General features: G+C 38.8%; 1 long non-coding RNA gene across 5 annotated transcripts in view; it reads left to right on the top strand.

Annotated features, from left to right (window-relative positions):
* LOC311439716 overlaps nucleotides 1-10,039 on the top strand; it is a 46,410-nt gene extending 36,371 nt beyond the window's left edge. For all 5 annotated transcript variants that reach the window (XR_014694951.1, XR_014694952.1, XR_014694953.1 and 2 more), the window contains 2 exons: nucleotides 8,065-8,127; nucleotides 9,873-10,039. This is a non-coding gene — a long non-coding RNA (uncharacterized lncRNA). The remainder of the gene's footprint in view (nucleotides 1-8,064; nucleotides 8,128-9,872) is intronic.
* The last annotated feature ends 2,012 nt before the right edge of the window (nucleotides 10,040-12,051 follow it).

The raw sequence follows: 12,051 nt of genomic DNA, 5'->3' as shown, positions 1-12,051 counted from the left end.
CCACCCATGAAGTCTTTATAGCAATACCTTGGTCAGCAAACACCAACTACCCTTACTGATCTCAGCTGATTCAGATGTTGCTGTGTGAAGTGGTCAGAACAGGAGATTCCAGGGTTCCTAAAGAAGTGCTGTGCAGTGGTACTGGGCTCATAAAATGCTAGGAAAAGTACAGCACACAATGGACACTCAGTCACAGGGTCTGAATACGAGACTAGGTCAACATTTTTCTCCACAGTTGTCAACATGAAAGGTATTAGTCTGCACTACAGAGTAGACAGTTGTCACTCAAATTACAGGAAAGGTTTTTTTTTTTTTTTTGTGTTGTTTTTTTTTTGATTGGTTGTTGGGGGGGCAGGGGAAATTGCATGATTTTTCTTTACTGTTAAGTCTTATATTGTACTTGTCGGAAGTTAAATAGAGGTTATATAGTATAATTCACGAAGTCTGATATTTCTAAGAGAAAGCTAGTGCTGAAACTCCGTAGTCTCCTTGCATACACATATGTTGTAAGAATGAATCCACGTGGGGTGGCCGCCTTACCTATGCAGATCTGATAAGTCTGGCGGTATGACTGTATCAATAACTCTAGTAAACAACCTGGCTTAAATGTTACTCCTTTGTTAATAAGAGCAGTGTACAGAATGTCCTCAGTGGAGTAATCAACTCAATAACCAGTGGCAAAGCTCCCAGATGAGAAAAAGAGCAATGCTAATTTTTTGTGGGAAAACATCATACCATTTGAGACACAATGTAGTTCTGCCCACACTTAGTAATAAGAAAGCAATGTAGTAAAATGTTATGATAATGGTTGCTCAGAACTAACAGTGAAGTATAAGCACCTGCATATTCCAGTTCCCTGTCTTTAAATCAATTGTCAAAAAGCCCATCCCTTTTTAATGACTTAACAACATTTAACCACACAGAAATCAATGAGAATTTTGTGACTGACTTTTAAAAGGGCCCCAAGGAGAGCCTTCTCAAGCACACCCAGCCTTTTAGCAGTACCATCTGTATCCTTCAATCGAAGAATTTTGATGAAAATGAAAAGATTCTGAGAAAAATGTTTTAAAGAGTCTGATACATCAGCTGTTGCATACAGTGTAAAGCTGTCCTGGATGACAATCCCCTGGAATGCCTAATTTAATTCTTGGAAACAGGTATAGTTTATCTGTTCAACAGTAAGCTGCAGTGTACATCCCTTATGAGATCCATATGCAGAGACCTCATAACAGCTAGTACTTCCTTCATCTTTGTTTGTCTCTTCTTTTTACTGTCATCAAAGCCCATCCATATTTGCCTTCAGAGGTCAGACCAAAGTATATTGTGTCTCACTGGGGAGAGCAGTGGGTACCTCAGGAAGAGACGGACATACTTCCTCTGTCTTTTCTTCCTCTTATCTTTTCTTCCAGCATTCTGCAGTCTATAGGTTTCCTGAACTCCTAGTGGTATCTTTGTAGCTTAAGGCCCCAAATGCATTATTTTTCTATAAATGCTTATATTGCTTTTTAACCATTTCAGATTTTGGCCTCTACACCATTCTTCATAGTGAATTCTATGATTTAATTAGATGAAATGACTGCACACCTCTCTCTTTTTGCTTTCAAACTATTGTCCAATAACTTCATTTGTCGTCCTTTAATTTTGACCACAAACATCTGAATCATCATATCCTATTCATCTTCCGCCACTTATGGTTAACACCAGTGATTTCTAGCATAATTTTTTGAGTCTTCTCTCTTCCAAACTAAAAAAATAGAGTGTATTAGTATCTATTGTTCATATAATTCTCCTGTTCATATGATGACATATTTTTTGACATGCATGTCATCAGAATAGCAAATAATACTAAAAATATGGACCTGTCATAGCCTAATAGTGACATAATAACAGTGATTTCTCTTTTTTTCTTTACTCCTTTTCTGACACTTTCTCTCTTTACCTTTCTAACTAGCATTGAGCATTGAATGGATTTTTATGGGGACTTGTCCATACTAACTTAAAAATATTTTTCATAGAATTAATACTCAATATTATTTGAGGCTACCATTTTAGAGATCTAGTTTGGACTGGTATTGTTTATGATCCTGCATTTAGGAGCATTAGATTTCCCCTGCTAGTTTACTAGCACACCAGTAAATAACATGAATATTCATTTTTAAAACCTTGAATTATCAGAGAATGTCGTTGCCTTACAATCTGCTTCCTTTTCTAGGTCATTTATTATTATTATATTGAATACCACAAGCCTCAGCACAGATCCCCAGTGAACTCCCTTACTTGTAAACCAGCTCATTATTTCTACCTTTTGTTTCTATAATTTGATCAGATCTGAAGTTTAGAGGGGATCTTCCCTGCTGTAATGGCAGCTTTTTTTTTTTTTCCCAGAGGAATGTTTATTGAAAATTGGATTGAAAATCTACCATGATTACCCATATCTGCCTACTCTTGAACACCCTTGAAAAACTCTGGTAAATTTGCAAGATATGACTTCCCTGTGCAAATGCAGTGTCCACTCTTCCCTATTAGAAAATGTTTATCACATTTTGATTGATTCTGGGATATTTTTGTTACAACTTTCTACCAGATTTCCTAATTTGAACAAAAGATTTCCTAGCCTGCAGTTCTTTCAGTCCCACTTGGAAGACTTTTAAAAGTCTTCATCCCTTCGATCATTTCTCATTACTGTGTTGTTGAGACCATTTCGAATGTCAGCTCCCTTTGTTTCATAACGGGATTCTAGCATGCTTTGCAAAAACATGGATATGTCTTTAAGTGAACTGTGTAATTCAAAACAGAATGCAGTTTTCTAGATGTCCTCTTTGTAGTAAAAACGATCGCAAAATTCCGCTTTGCTTAGGACACCTTGTTCTACTGAGCCACTGAATGGTTTCCCCTTCATGACAGAAACAAACAGGTATTAGTAATGCAGTTAGTCATTGCAGTCACATCCTTGCAATCTGTAGACTGAGGCAAGCTGAGAACCCATCTGAATCAACTGCTTCACTTCTGTTTACTTCAGTAGACAGGAATTAAGGACTCACATAATTGTACTGGGAGTTGAATACCTGCATGTTTACAGACTATGTTGAGAAGGATTGAGGTTTGCCAAAATAAATTTCCAGTTTTCAGCCAGGCAAGATTTTTATTTACCATGTTTATTGCCACTGATTCCTATTTCACCTTTGAATAAGGCCTGAAGGGTTTTGGTTCACTGATTCTTATGAAAAGCAAGCTAATTTGGGGATCACAGAGTTAGGATCTAGATGTATAGGGCCAGAAATTTTGGTCATCTTGGACCAAAATTGTATATATATTTACAGCTTTTTTTTTTTTTTTTTAATTTTAATTTTTTCCCTGTGGCTATGTTTTTATGGTAGGGATTTTTTTCCCCCCATTGTTTTGATTTTAGAAAGGACTAGCTGCTATCATCTTCTGCCTTATTAAAGTGTGTGTGTGCTCGCATCAGCGTCTTAGGAAAATTTAACTGCATAAACAGATACCTCTGGCCAAGACAGCTCAGAAAGGCTACAGCACAGAGTGCTGCCATCGGGAAAACAAGGTTTGGAATTGAGAATGTTTTTGCTGGGCTGATGGAAACTTGGCATGTTGCATGATAACTTAAAGTTAATGAATGCTGGTGGAAAACAGGCCCCAGACTCCTGGCAGTGGAAAGTAAGCCAGGATCAGAGGTTTAGTAAACAAGCTACTCACACACAACCCTAGCTCCAGAAGGTGGGATTAGTGCTGGTCATTGCACCTTCAATCACTGGCCTTGAAGGGGAAGAGGACCAAGCCAGACAGGAGCAGTGCAGGAGGTCCTCCTGACAGAGGGCAGCTGTTGTGCAACCACCATCCTTTAAGGCAGCGAAACCATGCCGTAGGCCAGGGGAGACTTTCTGGATTTTATCCTTAATATACAAAATAGATTCAGGTATCTGAGTGCCATTCAAGTTTGCTAAGTCTAAAATACATAGCCTCAAAATGACTTCTTGGCTGCCACTTAACTCTGGGGAGGCTGGTTATTATAAGTACTGAAGTTTCTATCACTAAAATTTATTCTGTGTCTAAATGTTTGCAACTGTTCATATGCTGAAGTTGCCAAAACATCATCATATGAGCATCTTTAATCTGTGTTTCAAACATGTTTGGGGTATATAAATTGGACATTGTGATAGCTGGCTGGCTGGCTGGCTGGCAGGGCCTAATCCAGTCAGCAAACTCACAGGAGATCTTCATTTCTGCTCTTCATTTAAAGTGCAGCCAGACGGTGTAATGCCCCTTTTACTTTTCTGGTAATGTCATTATAGTATAGTAAGTTTCCTCCTCTGCTTGGTCAAATGGTACACTTATCTCAGGAATATCTTCTGACGGAAATCTGTGTCCAACAGCAGCTATGTGGAGGCACATTTTAAACACCGAAGAGGGATGATCAATAGGATAAGACGACACATTTCAGCTAAACAGAGAATACTCGCAAGAGAAGGCCTTGGCTCCTGATCTTTCTCATCCCATGACCTGTAGGCAAGAGTGTCACTAGGTAGTGAGAGCATACTTTATCTTATTTCAGAGTTCATTGCAGAAGGCTCCTATTGGACGAACAAAGTATTCAGTTCTGAAATGCTCAGTAATCTGAAAACTGGACATCCAGAGCATGTGGATTCAAATTCCCTTGAGCAGGAAAAATGTTAAAACTCTCTCCAGCCTGAGGCTTTAATCCTTACAGTATAGAGCGAGAGAGAGAGAATGCTGTGTTTTGAGAGTAGCGGGTTGGGACAGAGACCTGTGATCAAGGACAGACACTTTCTCCTGGGTTTAGGAGTGCCAGCTCTGGTTCACAGTAGTTGCTCATCCCTACACTTCTGCAGGTTGTGCATTAACACATGCATGCCTTAATTTGCTTCAGGCTCATTAAAAGGAGATTAGCTCAATAGTGCAGATTGTTGGCATGAGCCTGGCTGAATCTCCTTGGGGTGAATTAGGGAGTTGCCCCACATACTGACTCAGTCACAGGTGGGCTGGGGCAGGATTCTCCAGCCAGGAAAAGAGAAAACATCTGCTCCTGCTCTAACTTTAGGAAGCAGTTCAAAGCTAAAATTACCTCAGGCAGGAGGTTCTTCCTTTTATTCCATATTTCCATGCTGAGAACTCTATCAAAATGGATTTAAAAGGTTTGGATGTTCATAAATCCCTCTGTGGCCTAAGCCACTACCTCATCTTGTTTTTCTAAAAGTATGCCCTGTTTATTGCTGACTTGGAGTCCAGTTCTGGTTTCCTCAAAACTATTACCAAGATGCATTTAATATGGCAACAACAAGATTAAGCAATGCAGGGTAGTCTCTTCTGTCATTCTGGTTTCCACCTGCCTGGATGAAGAGGTCCCAGCTTCTTAACCCTCACCTCCTCTCTCCCCTGTCCTGGTTGCTTTTTCTCGTCACCTCCCTTTTACCAGCTCAGGTCTTTGTCTAATTCCATACTGAGCAATTTGCTGGACATTTAGGAGTTTCAACAAGTTCTTTCATGGCCCCTGGGACGGGGAGAATAGAGGGACAGGGATGGGTTGGTCTATATCAGGACTGCAGCAGCCAGCAGTCAGCCAGACACGGAACCCTAACCCTAGATCTTCTAGCACAACTTCTTGTGTAACTGCTCCCTAACCCAGTTGGGTCAGACAGACATCAGTTTCAACAGATTAAATACCACATGGCTCCGATTGTTTTGACCAAACTGGGTAAGAAATAAATTGTTAGCACTTTATCTTGGCAGATCTGAAGGGTGCAATTAAAAGAGGAGGTGGAGCTTAGACTAAAATGAGCTATAAATTTTGACAAAGATCAACTTTGGACAGAAGAGAAAATCATCTGGGGTTTCATGTGCCAGCATGGTCATTGCTGACAGGAAACTAAACCTTGCTAATATTAAACTATTTCAGAATAAAGTCTTATGCTGGAGTAAATTCTAAAGATGTATTTTTGGTTTTGTAACATCTAAGTTAAACAGTTCATCAAAATTATACATAAACATTTCTTAGCATATTTACTAGGGGGCACCTGATATATACTTATTTTGTAGAGATAAAATTGTTCTTCCAGATTGCTAAAGTCATTTCAGCTTTCATATGTTTTTTGCTTTCTGTGCTAAGAAGGAAAGACATTACTAATATAAATCTTATAAGAGAGGCAGAGAAAGAGAGAAAAAAAATATTCACAAAAATTTATCTTTGATATCAACAATGAAAAAGTAGGAGTGAAGTTTTCTATGTGGTCTGATAGAGTCCCAGGCTGTGATCTTCCCAGATAGTAAAATTAGCATCTATATTGCTAGGACAAAGCTCAAGATTATCTCTGTTAAGAAAACAAAGGAGAAGGTAAATAGGGCTTTAAATATAGGTATGCTTATTTCCTTTCAGACTGGAGTCATCAAAAGACAGTTTAATTTAATTTCATTTAGGAGGTTAGACCAATTACTCTGTGGCAGAAGAGAGCTAACACATGCTTTAGACTTTGGTTTTCATTTAACTAGAAAGTGACTATGCAACCATGTGAAAAGAGCTTTAAAGCATTTAATATCTTTTGTATACTGAATGAGTGAAAGTTGGCAAAAAGACAATTTCCCTCTTCATATCAGCAGCAGAAATGAAACTGTATTTATCACATTAATGATGCTACTTTCTTTAGATTAAAAAAAAAAAAAAAAAAAAAAACTACTGCATGTCCACCTCTAAAAACCTGGTAGCATATGGGTACCATTAACTCCCAAATTAAATAAATGATCTTACTTATAAACCCAATAAATGTTCTTTAACCTGATATTGTTTAAATATTATTCAGATTATTTTGGCTTTAATCAGGGTTGAACAAAATACTTATGATAGACTCATAGAATGGTTTGGTTTGGAAGGGACCTTAAGACCATTTAGTTCCAACCCCCCTGCCATGGGCTGGGCTACCTTCCGTAAGACCACGTTGCCCAAAGTTGCCCAGGTTGGCCATCTAAACTGGCCTTGAACACTACCAGGGATGGGGCTTCCCAAGCTTTTCTGGGCAACTTGTTCCGGTGCTGCACCACCCTCACAGTAAAGAATTTCTTCCATACATCAAATCTAGATCTACCCTTTTTCAGCTTAAATCCATTCCCCCTCATCCTATCACTACACTCCCAGACAAAAAGTCCCTCCCCAGCTTTTCTGTAGGACCCCTTTAGGTACTAGAAGGCTGCTATAACGTCTCCCTGGAGCCTTCTCTTTTTCAGGCTGAACAACCCCAACTCCCTCAGCCTGTCTTCAGGAGAGGTACTCCAGCCCTCTGATCATCCTTGTGGCCCTGGACTTATTCTAACAGGTCCATGTCCTTGGAGACCCCAGAGCTGAAGGTTGTACTGTAGATGGGGTCTCACAAAAGCAGAATATAGTAGGAGAATCACCTCCTTTGGCCTAGTGGCCATGTTGCTTTTGATGCAGCCCAGGATACAGTTGGGTTTCTGCACTGCAGGCAGACACTGCTGGCTCACGTTGAGCTTCTCATCAACTGGCATCTGGTGGTCTTTCTCCTCAGGGCTGTTCTCAATCCATTCTCCGCCCAGCCTGATTTTGTGCTTGGGATTTTGCCTCAACCCTGGTGCAGGTCCTTGCACCTGGCCTTGTTGAACCTCATGAGGTTTGCATGAGCCATGATAATGCTATACATCAGATTTAATATAATTTATGCTCCTTATGAACATCACAGCGAGGTTTGTTAGATATTGCCTTGTATATGTGTAACATAAATTTTAAAATAAATTGCTTTTTAATAATAATTCTTCCCTCCTATAACTGTATTCTTAATTCTTCCAAATTGGGGTATTCTATGATTCTCTGCTAAGGATTAAACAGTCTGTACATAATTTAGAGTTGCCATTTATTCTAATTATTTGCAATATTATTTTCTGTAGAAGTAAACATGTATGCCAATAATAATCATCATCATATCATAAACCTCTGACATGTAATGATTGTTAATCTTCTGTATCCTTTAGTTTGCCACAGTTCATTGGCACCATTGTTGATATTGATAGCTTTATGTTTTCTAGACACTAAGCAAGCAATTCATCAAGAGAACAACAAAGGCTGGAACTGAAAGATAAAACATCCAGGTCAGTAACTCATCAAGTGTCTTACACCTGAAAATGTGCTGGAACATAGAGAAGCTACAGGGTAGTTTGATGTCTAGATGTTAGCAGTGAGAGTGCCAGTGCACACAAAGGTGTGGGTGCCTTGGAGTGCCTGCTGTGAACCAACACACACAATTACATATTTCAGTAAAAAAAATATGTTTGCTGTCAAAAGATCTGAGAAAAATAAATAAATAAATAAATAAATAAAGACCTGCTAATAAATTATATTAAGTAATTTCCAAATTCACTTTTCTTTAATACATTTCTAAATACATTTAGGAACTTTCCAAACAACTATGCCAAGTGTGGGTAGTATTCAGCCATCTAAAGATGCTGGCTGAGAGAGATTTGCAGAATCAAATTGGGTCCGTACATCTCCATGTATTTACCTCAGATGATGGTTCAGGCCTTTTTTAAAAATAGGAATCTAAGAAGATTGGGTGATGTGCCCAAGCTCATCATATGGCCAGTAGAGAGTGTTAGCAAAACCACTGAAATCTTCCTTTCCACTGATTATAAAATGCCCCTATATGCATTTTTAGTGTGCACATGCTGGAGCAAGCTGATGGGAAATGGGCTTCGCATTGAAAATCCTTTTATGTATGCTCACCCCACACTTTTCAATGTCTAAATACATATGTAAGTCTACCTCTAAGTAGTGCACTGGTTTTATAACTGAAAATGTTAGGACTAAAAATACTACTCTTCCACTGAGGGAAAAAAAAAAAAAAAAAAAAAAAAAAAAAAAAAAAAAAAAAAAAAAGAGAGAGAGAGAGAGTTAAGGAGATTGATTCTATTTCAAAGGCTTCCATGCAGAAGAAAATAACCATGCTTTACTTTAATTAATATAACTGGCAACGATGATACAATCCTGAAATAGCAGAATAATATTTTGTTGATGTTTAAGATAAGAGGATGAATACCTGGCATGGCATTTTGATTTTGTTTATTAATAATCAATATTGTTATTACACTGTCATTTATATAGTGCTGTAGATGAACAGAACTTCACAGAAGCATGAAAATACAAAACATATGAGAAACTGCTAGTCTAATTTCCAGAATATATTTTATGTATTTGCCCTTTTATATCTTTAAACATGTTATAAAAATCTAGTTATCAGTTTTCCCCATTGGCAGCTAGGGTAAATGTTGAACAGCTCAAGGCAGGGAACCTAAGCCTGAGCTCATTCTCTGTTTTTTTCCAGTAGTCCAGTAGTCCTTCATAGACTTTAAGTATCTCCTATTATTGTGACATCAGTCTATTTCTTAAAAAAACCCACACTAGGTAGTACAGGAAAAGCAAGCGTCTTTTATAACATATTAAGACACCATTGAAGTCTTTGTCAATTTAATTGAATGTTCAGTTTACTTCATGTCCTGAAATTTTCAATGTACTTAAATTCCTCCTCAGTCCTCTGTTCTACAGAATGTAAGTACTACTTCAGGGTTAGGCTTCATTCCTTTTCAGGTCAGGCCAGCATAGTAGCCAGATCTTGAATTGTTAATGCTATCTAACCACATTTTCCCAGTAGTAAGTTGTTGCCTAGGAGTTTGGTTGCTTTTATTCTCCCCAGAATTTCTCTGACTGGAAGAAAAAAAAAAGGGGGGGGGGGTATATTTAGCCTTGGATCTGCAACTGTCAGAAGAGACTTTTTTTTTTGAATTTTGCTTAATCATGTTAACAGAAGAAGGTTTCTTAATATTTATCTTTTTTTCTCTAGTATTATCAGACCTTTGAGTAAACAAGAAACCCCCCAGAATCCCTGAAGAACAACAAATTTTGAAAGCTTTCTACGTGACTTCGGACTCTTGAGCTTGGATTACTTGTGAAAATCTAATACTACTTGGAAGAAAAAAAAAAAAGTGGCAGTTCCAGCTACTAAATGGATTGTTTTGGAAAAAAACAAAACAAGACAAAACAAACAAACAAACAAAAAACCCACAAATAAACAAAAAATAAAAGTAAGAGTTAAGGAGATAAAAAGATAAAAGACAATTTACCTTTCTTACTAATTTCATTTCTGATTTCAGATAAGGACTCTATTATGTACTAAAGTAAACACAATGGTGGAACACTATTTCCATAGTGGAATGTGACACCATGTAGTCATTGGTATCATATTTATTTTTAGGTAGGACTCAGTAACTCAACTATTGGCTACTTAAATCTCTTTGTGTAGTAGGTTTTTTTTTTTTTTTTTTCCTCCCCTCTGACTGTATGTGAGGTGCTGATTTCCATGCTGTAACCTGAATTTGTCTGAATACTCATATATCTTTCAACCCTTTTTTGACTTCTCAGTGTATTTACTGTTAGGGAATCTGAAAAGATGGTTCTTGCTTGCTTATAAAAAACATGGATTAATATCTGGGGAACTCTGGGGCCAGGGCACAACAGAGACTACAGTAGTTATGGCAGCATCACATATAATTTTCTGTACATTGCGTGCTTTTCCTGACCCCCACTCCTGTTTTCTTGTAGGCACTCTTTAGGTCCTAGGAGGTAGGTAGGTACAAGGTCTCCCTGGAGTTTTCTTTTCTCCAGGCTTAACTATCCCAGCTCTTTCAGCTTGCCTTCACAGGAGAGGTGTTCCAGTCCTTGTGGCCCTCCTCTGGACCTCTTCTAATACATCCATGTCCTTCTTGTGCTGAGGGCCCCAGAGCTGAATGCAGGGCTTCAGGTGGGGTCTCACGAGATGAGAGTAGATGGGGGGAATCACCTCCCTTGACCTGCTGGCCACACTTCTTTTGATGCAGCCCAGGACACAGTTGGCTTTCTGGTATGCAAGTGCACATTTCTTACTCATGTTGAGCTTCTCATTAACCAACACCTCCAGGTCCTTCTCCTCAGGGCTGCTTTCAATCTGTATTTGTGCTTGGGATTGCCCCAGCTCAGACACAGGACACTGAACACTTGGCCTTGTTGAACTTCATGAGGATTGCACAGGCCCACATCTCAAGCCTGTCCAGGTCCCTCTGGATGGCATCCTTTTTCTCCAGCATGTTGACTGGTGTCATCGGCAAACTTGCTGAGGGTGCCCTCAACCCTACTGTCCATGTTACCAACAAAGGTGTTAAACAGTGCTAGTCCCAGTACTGACCCCTGAGGAATACCACTTGTTACTGGTCTCCACCTGGACATCAAACCATAGTCTTAAATTCTTTGAGTGTGACCGCACAGCCAATTCCTTATTTGCCAAGTGATCCATCTGTCAAATCCATGTCTTTCCAATTTAGAGACAAGGATGATCCAACTTGCCCACAAGTCACCATATAACCTGCTCCAGTTAACCTAGATCTTCCTGATTGGAGCGGGATAAAAATCAGGACTAGAAAAAGTACAGGGAGTTCCTGCAGTAAGGGAGAGTTATGAGCAGCTGGAAAGAGACATACGGAGGGAGAAAAAAGACAACCTGCCACCAAACTATTTTGAAGAAATTAGAGTGTGTGTGATTCCAAGGCTGACAGCTACCTTGCAGTGAAATGCTGCCATGAATGCTGTTTCCCTTTCTCTGCTGTGATCAGGATATCGAAGTGCTAGGATCTATTTCTATAGCATATCTACAAGCTATGAACTGACAGGACTTAGCTGTTTTATAGTTCTTCATAAGGCATAGTACAGTATAATGTTGATATATAAAACTACTCTGCTTTAGAGCAATGAGCAGACTGTAGCCAAGATATTCTAGAAGAATATCTGTTTAGTTTGATAATTGCTTTTTTATCAATGGAAGATGATTGAAATGTGATCAGGAATGCAACTTAAACTCTGAAACATAATCCGCTGCTATTTATATATTTATGGCATGGAGATTAGGACATTTTTGTATTTTAGCATGGCAGCCAAGTGAACCTATCTTCTGGAATAGAAAATCATATGAAGTCATTCCATCTTTGGTCTCA

Source organism: Aythya ferina, assembly GCF_964211825.1.
Source record: "Aythya ferina genome assembly, chromosome: 1".
Lineage (NCBI taxonomy): Eukaryota > Metazoa > Chordata > Aves > Anseriformes > Anatidae > Aythya > Aythya ferina.
This window is presented reverse-complemented; position numbering and strand designations above follow the sequence as displayed.